This window comes from Triticum aestivum, chromosome 1A, assembly GCF_018294505.1.
Source record: "Triticum aestivum cultivar Chinese Spring chromosome 1A, IWGSC CS RefSeq v2.1, whole genome shotgun sequence".
NCBI classification, from domain to species: Eukaryota; Viridiplantae; Streptophyta; class Magnoliopsida; order Poales; family Poaceae; genus Triticum; species Triticum aestivum.
In genome coordinates this window covers 316,928,679-316,937,670 of record NC_057794.1, presented here as the reverse complement: position 1 = coordinate 316,937,670, position 8,992 = coordinate 316,928,679, and the positions used below count along the sequence as shown (strand labels likewise).

The window sequence follows — 8,992 nt, the reverse complement described above, 5'->3', positions numbered from 1 at the left end:
CATGCTTCTTCTTCGCGAGCGTGTGCACGTTCCTCATTCTAGCATGACCAAGTCGTCGATGCCATAGCCAGCCTTCTGAAGCTTTTGCATGTAGACATGTAGCAGGTTGTGGTCCTATAGAGAAATCAACAATATACAAATCTCCTCTCCTAAAGTGTTCGAAGACTTTGGAATTGTTAGCTTCCATGATCACAACACAACGATACTTTCCAAAGACAACAACCATATCAAGATCACAAAGCATTGAGACAGACATGAGGTTGAACCCTAAGGACTCGACAAGCATGACTTTGTCCATGTGTCGATCCTTTGAGATTGCAACCTTACCTAGACCAAATACCTTGCTTTTGCCTTTGTCAGCATAGGTGATATGCTTCAGATGCGATGGAGATAAGGGAGCGTCCATCAATAGGTTCTTGTCACCAGTCATGTGATTTGTAAATCCACTATCGAGGACCCACTCAGTGGCTTTGGGTTGATCATCCTGTAGATGAATTAGTGCAACTTACGAACTCATATACTTCATCAGTGATGAATATGATATCAATTTCATTAGATCAAATTTGTCAAGCAATAGAACAGATAAAGCAGTAGAGGACATGAGAAATGAGAATTCATTTCTTCATGATTAGCTTGCGTCCTTTCAAGGATATTCAGGTCTCCAGCAAATTCTTCAGACGTTTAAGTTCGTCTGGAGACCTGACCCTGCATAAGAGATTAGTTCTTTTTGTTCACCACCCACATCTGAAGGGGTGGCAAAGAGTTCATCATTCTACGAGCTCCATAAGAGAAAGGTGGCATAGATGCCAATCCACTTCGTTTCACATAACAGGGGTTAGGGTAAGCGCAAGAGTAAGCAGAGAAATTCTTCGAGGACTTATGAACATAATGATTTGGAGAATAATGAACATATCCATAATCCTTAGATCTTCCCTGTGAAACAGAAGGGTTAGCATGATGATGTTCATATGAGGACTTTGATCCTTTTGAGGAATTTGATCCACGTGAGGAATTTGGTCCATAAGAGGACATGGATCCATATGAAGAATTTGGTCCATATGAAGTTTGATCTAGGGTTCCTATTCTTCAAAGGTGGTGTCATGATGACATTCACATGGAGATTTTCAAGGCACCTTTTGGGAACCCAGATTTTCTTCATAGGAGGACCGTTCCTGCAGTTAGTGCCAACATATCAAGCAAATACTTCACCATTCTGATTTTTGAACAATTTATAGTTGGATTCAAATGACTCATCAGAAGAATATGAAGATTCACATGTAAAGCCAGATAAAGTAGATGGATCCACTAAAGGTCCCTTTGCAGCATCCCATGAGGTTTTGGGATACTGCTCAGGTTTCCAGTAGGTCCCATCAGCATTGAGTTTCCTCTCAAAGGCAATACCCTCTTTCCTGTGGTTCAAGTTGAGGATCTGCTTTTTAAGCACATCATAAAGAGCCTGATGCCCTTTTAGGCTTTTGTACATGCCTGTCATATACAATTCCTTCAGCCCTGCATCATCAGTGATACTAGTAATGTCCTCAGATGAGGAATTAGTGATAGCAGAGACATGTGAAGAATATGCAGCAATGGAAGCATTTGAGCATTCAGGTGAAGAATTAGCAGATTCACGTTCAGTGCACTTCAAACATGGAGGAATAAACTCTTCCTGAGTAGCGCTGATTTGTTGAGCAAGTAATGAATCACGCTCCTTCTGAAGATCTTCATAACTCACTCTTAACTGATAGATCTTGCTTTCTTTGAAGAAATTCATAAGAAAGCTTCTCATGATCAGATAGGAGAGTGTTATGATGACTCTGAAGGTTATCAAACCTGGACTAGAGTCCCTAAAGACTTTCAGGCAAAGCTTTAGAACGATCCATTTCTTCACCCAACATATCATCGCTCTCATCTAGCATGTTTTGAACTTTTCATCTAGCATGTTTGACATAATTGGGTCCAAATTCATCACCAGATTCATCATCACTGGACTCAGATAAGTAGCATTCAGTTACCTTGGCACCTTTTGCCATAAGGCATGGTGCAGAGGATGATGATTCTGGATTGAAAGTCATAGCTTGTGCGATTCCATGAAGTTCTCAAGCCAGGGTTCATGGTGAGATCGATGGCCTTCATAGACCTCAAAGAGTCGGTCCTAGATGAGCTTCGCATGGCTGAGATGCATAATGTTCCTGAACTGATTTTGTGACAAGCCGGAGCAGATGATAATCTCCAATGGCTTCACTCGAAGGGATTGGTAGGTGTAGGATTTTGAGTTGAGCATCACATGGAAACTTTTCCTTAGTATTTCCTCGACTCCCTTTAACAGTACGGTGTTTCCTATGACTCAAGGAAGAGAAAATGAAACTACGAAAACAAAAGTCTTCATGCTTCATGTTCCTCGAATGCATACCAAGTCTTCATGGTCACACCAATTTATTCACTTTCAAAGTCTTTAGAAAGTCTTTAGAAATACAAATTCTTCATAGGCTTATAGACCTGTGTACACTCACAAACGCATTGGTCCCTTAATCTATAAGTCTTCAATACACCAAAATCTCTAAGGGGCACTAGATGCACTTACAAATCTAATGAGCGGAATAAGCAACTCATTGAGAACCTGTTCTACAACTTTGATGCGGAGGGAGATATACAAAATCAGCTTCCCACCATCCCTATGGAAGATACTCTTGCATGGAGCTATGGAAACGACATTTTCTTAGCAAGGAGTGCCTACATACTTGGAAAGTCCTTGAAGGATGGACCGAGTGAAAGATCCTCGGCAAACTATATTTTTGATTGGAGAATTGCCACTGATGCTTTGCCCACAAAGGAGAACAAAAACAAGAGAACACTTGAACTCGATGGAGTCTGCAAGATATGTGGAAACACCACTGAAAATACACACCATGCTATAGTGCCCGACACAAAACAATGGGAACTCATACAGGAAAGGAGAAAATATTGGAAATTGCCGGATGAAAAATCTCGTATGCCCTTTTCCCCTGATTAGCTGTTGCTAAACTTAAGTTTGTGCTCAGTAGATATGAGAGAAAAACTTGTACTAGTTCTGTGGAGGTCTTAGCTTCTAAGGGATGACACCATTCATAATAAAGGGGAAGCCTCACTACTGGGAGTGTTTGACATGTGAAATCCCTGCCGGGAACTATATCAAAGGCAACGAAAAGTTGTATGAAGTTACACTGCGAGTTCCCAGCATCCCTCGACCTGACACTGGCTGGACAAAACCACCTAAGAATCACATTAAAACCAGAGTTGATGTGTCCTTTGTATTGACAGCGGTGGCTGCCATTGGCAGAGATAGTATGGGTGTTATGATTTTCTCGGCAGACTGATCATTTTCAGAGCTGCACAGATCCAGAGGAATTTGAAGCTCGAGCGTTGTCTTCTGACCCGAAACAGGCTCGCAGTTTGTCACTAAATCGAGTCATGCTGGAAACTGACTGAGTTGTTGTCGTGTCCGTAGTATCCGATTGTAACACTAGCAGAGGCAGTTGGTTGGCATGCTATGAGGAGTCAAAGAGAATGATGAGAGGTTTTGAGTCCTTTACGATAACCAAAATCTATAGAGAGTGCAATGTGGTTGCACATGAGCTAGATGCGTATGCTAGAGTTCACGGAGATTTTCTCTTCTTAGCTAATGTGCCACATAACTTGAAACATGTAATCATGTCCGAGTGTAATCCTAGTTGAAAATACAAAGGCTCATTTTATCCTAAAAAATGCTTGCAAGTGGGGGTTCAAATTCATGATCTCCATCTTGTCCCAAAGGGCTGCTGCCAGCAGAGCCAGCTATTGCTTGTGTTATAAATTATGTTTTCTTCATAAATTAATAGCCACACCTTGCTTTTTTTATCCTACTCCATCTATTTTATATAGGCCCATGACTAGGACAATCATCAACTAGCCTTGAGAATCAACTAATGGAAGGTGAGCTTTGGCCTATTTATCCTAGCGAACACAAAGAAATATTAATGGTAATGCTATCTAGGTGAACTTCCTTGAGAAGGGGATGACAAACGGGTGTTGTTTGCTGGCAGTTTTAGTTGCGACGCAAGCACAAACGATGACAATTTCTGCTTGTTTTTTCTCAAAATTTCCTTCTTCCCAAAAACCACCACCCCCACACGCAACAAAAACTGCCATCTAAATGTTCGAAAATGTCACCTCCTCCCGGCAAACGTTCATCATATTTCCTATAAGAGGGTCCAATATTAAAACTCTCGGTTGGCAATAAATAAAGAGAATTGTGGAGGTTGCACGGCTCGTGGGACATGGTTGGTGCCACATGGCTGTGGTTATTGTTATGCCAACATCCACACATGAGCACATGAAGGCAACGACAAAAAATGGCTTATGTTATGCCTAGTTATCAACGAGGCTACCAATGATGAAGACACCACCAATGAGGAGCCCGCATGGGAAGGCAGCAAAAGAGGTTGATGTAGAGCACGCATGGTGAACCACTCGGTGGTTGATGAGGCTACCAATGACGACAACTAGATAGTCTGACATGGTTGACTAAGAAGAAGAAGGGTGGAAAGAGTGGACGACCGCAAACAATTCCTGGAATACGCACAAGTGTGCATATCATTCATTAAAGGAGAAGGGGAAAGACATCACAAATGCATACAGCCATGTTACACTGCCATTACCGACCACACTCCACAGATACTCTACGCTACCTGTGAAAGACTATGAGTGCACTACCCACGTCGCAAGTCCCTCGAAGAAACCATCTAGGTCCGCTTCGAGTAGGCCAGCCAGCCTCCAAATCCTACCCTCGCTATCGGTACGCCGTGCCAGTTTGGCAATTGAGGGCGAAGCGCCGTTGAAGACAATGTCGTTGCGGTGCTTCCACATCTCCCACATGCCAAGAATCAACAAAGCCCTTGTAGTTTTACGTTGATCGCATCTGAGTTCTTGCCTCACGCACCATTCTCACAAGGATTCAGCATCCACCATTTGAATTCTTGCTTGCCACTTGCTAAGATGATTCTATGCCACATCTCCTTAGCGAATACACAGCCCAACAAAAGGTGATTCATTGTCTCTTCATGTTGATCACAGAGAGGACAAACATCTTGATGCGGAAAACCTCGTCTCGCGAGTTTGTGAGAGGTCCAATATCAATTTTTCAGGGCGAGCCATGCGAAGAAACGACACCGAAGGGGTGCCTTGGATTTCCACGTGAAGTCCGCCGTCGGTGCAACCTCAAGTGCAGCAAACCTGGCCGCATGCTGAGAAACGGCCATCATGCATCTCATATGACGGCGAACAATTCATTGGGTGGACCGTGGCAAGGTTGACCATCATGCATGTCATATGAGGCCTCTAACACGTCCAATATATAGTACCGATTCATAACAGACCCATGTTTTTTTCTCCCGTGGTTTCATTGGGTGGACCGTGGCAAGGTTGACCATCATGCATGTCATATGAGGCCTCTAACACGTCCAATATATAGTACCGATTCATCACAGACCCATGCTTTTTTCTCCCGTGGTAATGCACACAAATGTTTGCTAGTCTTTATCTTTATCTTTACCTAATATTAAAAGGAGGATTGTTTTTCCACTTTTTTTGTCAAAGCATGGTCTCGTACGTCGAGTAAAAAAATTCGTACGTCGCTCCTGAGTTTTTTTTCTTTCGAAAACTCCTTCTTAAGTTTTTCTTTATCTTTATCTTTACCTAATATTAAAAGGAGGATTGTTTTTCTACTTTTTTTGTCAAAGCATGGTTTCGTACATCGAGTAAAAAAATTCGTACGTCGCTCTTGAGTTTTTTTCTTTCGAAAACTCCTTCTTGAGTTTTTCTTTTTGGAAAAAATAAATAATAAATAATATTAAAAGGAGGATTGTTTTTCCACTTTTTTTGTCAAAGCATGGTCTCGTACGTCGAGTAAAAAAATTCGTACGTCGCTCCTGAGTTTTTTTCTTTCGAAAACTCCTTCTTGAGTTTTTCTTTATCTTTATCTTTACCTAATATTAAAAGGAGGATTGTTTTTCCACTTTTTTTGTCAAAGCATGGTTTCGTACGTCGAGTAAAAAAATTCGTACGTCGCTCCGGAGTTTTTTTCTTTCGAAAAAATAAATAATAAATCTTTCCCTACTAATAAAGCAATTACTGCTTCTGGTCGTACGTCGTCGACGCTTTGGCAAAAAAGCCCCTCTATTTTGTAGTATTCAACCCGCAGTCCTTTCTTAAGTGAGAAAACGTTTCGTTCAAACATTTTACAAATAAATCCTTATAGTTTACTGTATTCATCACATGGTCCTTTTTAAAGTGAAAAAAACCACCAGAAACACACACGAGAACGGGCTCTCCTCTCCCTCGCCTCCCGATCCCAACCGCCAGGCGCTCGATCTGGTGCCGCGCCGGCCATCCGGGCGCGGTGTCGATGGATCTGGCGGCGGGTGCGGCGTCTTGCTCCGGTGGCGACGGTGTCCTGCTGATGCTAAGAGACCAGAGCATGAGGGAGATAGGAAGAAATGAGGATAAGGGGCACAAGGTGAGGGAGGCGGTCGCGCCGGCGGCGGCTCCGGTGACCGGCCGGAGGGCAGGGAGAGGAGCTCCTGTTGAGGCGGCGGGGCTTGGTGGATGCTGGTTCCTCCGGATCGACCCCCTACTCAGATCTGCACGCCCCTGATGATTGGAGGTAGGTTAATCACTCTCCTCTTTAAAACTAGATCGTTTTCTTCTTTGATCTGGAAAACATAAAGCCTTAGACACCCAACGGTATGTTTCAACACGGTTTTAGCCTTGATTTGATGTAAAAAGGATCTAATTTCTGTCCCCGCTTATGTTCTGGATTTCATCTTTTCTCCTTTCTCTGATTTACTCATACACGACTCCTGACTTGCTGCATGTGGCTGCTGAATCTTCCTACTGCAGGTGTGCTTTTCACATGTTCGTTGAGTTGCTTAATGACATAAAAAATGAAATCTGGAGTTATGCAATTACAGCAACAAGGACGGATGGCCATCTTCACAGGTTATGCCCCTTACTGTAGTTTGCATTCAGTCATGTGCAGTAATAATGACATATTTGTTAGCCTGCTAGCTGTTTCCAGATTTTTTTAGACATGATTGACTGCTTCTACACAAAAGGAGTTTATCGAAAATAAGAGCAATCCCACTGTTGCTACAGAGCCTGAAGATTCTTTGCCTTTCTTTGAACTGTTTCAGTTTTTTCTTTCATATGGCTACAATTATTTGATTGGTCCATGTAGATTTAGGCAACATGAGATGAGCCGATGATATATATTGTAATGTATGATGTCTATTGCTACAAGTGTTGATGTCTTGGTGATGGCAGGTTTTGCAAGTAATTGAAATGCTTTTTGAGTAGACGATAATTAGATAAAGTTCTACCTGATTTTGAGGTATGTGAAAGTGAACTCGGTGATTTCGAGTAATTCTAAGAGTATACATCTCATCTATCAGGTATCCTTTTTTGAGTAATGCTAAGAGGATACATCTCATCTATCAGGAATTAATCCATCTCGTTTTCTCTGTGTTTACCTTGTTCTACAAATGGCTAACTAGGTAATGATTATTGATAGCTAATGACATGAGGGAGAGGGGGACAAGCCCCTTTAGCTACTGCAATACGGTTGTGCATACAAATGTGCTACTCATATTCCACTGTTAGACGAGCTAGCCACGAGAAGCAGGTTCAGAATTCAGCTCCATTTGATTTACATTTAGATCATCTTGATGCAACACCATCACTTTTCTTGATAGCAAACAACAATTTTTAGTAATCATATATAGCTTTTCTTTGGTTTGTTTATTCTATTATACCATAGATATCATGAGAAACTGTTAATCACTTAAGGAGGGTGTTCTGTTCACTCAAAATGAACTGCCTAATGGTCTGATTAGTTTATGTACGTGAAAATTTATTTTAATAATTATAGTTGCAATTTCCAGACAAGGCATATGTTCTTTTATACTTTTATAGTGAGTTTACAATAGGTTGAATAGATTCGATTTCTATTTCCTTTCCTCATCGTCGTCCGCTTAGGTTGTAAGGGGAGCCAGAGAGGTGAGGGAGGTGACCAAAGCGGCAGCGGCCTTGGGGTGCCGAAGAAGAGTGCGCGGGAGGATGGAAAGGGGCTCGTATACGACGGCTGGAAGAGGTAACCTAGGATTTCGTGGTGCTCTACTCTATACCTCATGCTCGGATGATTGTACTTTTCGTTTTGACTGATCAATTGGGTTTAAATCTGTATGAGTTGGGTAGCAACTTGAGCTCATATTTCGCTTGCAGTGGTTGTGCAGAAGGAAGATGTTGGTTGAATGAGTCCCTTGGAGCCTAGCGGTGCTGCTCAGCCCTGTACATGCCATTGCCTGCCTCTGAGAGTAACTGGGATCCTCACGCTACCAATTTGGTCATCCCTGGGAAACATCAAGCAGATCATGAGACTGCATCTTGAGAAGAAGCATTATTTACAACTCAGTATTATGTCATGCATGGAAGAAGCACTCGACCTTATTACTAACTACTTCCTCTGTACACAAATATATGACGTCTTAGACTGAACATACAAGTCTCTAAAACGACTTATATTTATGTACAGAGAGAGTAATAACATGTAAACAGGTGTGTTGTGTTCCTATTCTGATCGTGGATTTCAAGCATACTGCTAACAAATGTTGGAGAGCGTGGCAAGTTTCATCTAATTCAATACTGAATTTCTGGCCTTCACATTGCCATCTTTATCCCATATAAGTTTCCGAAGTTTATGATCAGTATAACTACATTTAGTAGCTGTTGCAAGCGAAACACAGTTGGGTAGAGCAAATTAATTGTTGTTGACCGAAAATAGTAGGCGCCAATTTGTTTTTGTGCAGTGGGTGGGGAGAAATTATATATGGTAGAAGCCAACCTGGTCGTTTTATGTTTTTTGTTGGACGATGTTATTTATCTATTTGGTTACTTGTGCATAACTTTATTTAATTGCTGAAAT

At 41.9% G+C, this 8,992-nt stretch overlaps 1 long non-coding RNA gene across 2 annotated transcripts; it reads left to right on the top strand.

Annotated features, from left to right (window-relative positions):
* The first annotated feature begins 6,303 nt into the window (after positions 1-6,303).
* Positions 6,304-8,730, top strand: LOC123122674 (uncharacterized). Of its 2 annotated transcripts, XR_006460351.1 has the most exons (4): positions 6,304-6,676; positions 6,913-7,693; positions 8,047-8,161; positions 8,293-8,730. It is a non-coding gene; the product is annotated as an uncharacterized lncRNA (long non-coding RNA). The 2 variants fall into 2 exon arrangements; XR_006460349.1 differs by having other exon boundaries at positions 6,913-8,161.
* Positions 8,731-8,992: the final 262 nt, after the last annotated feature.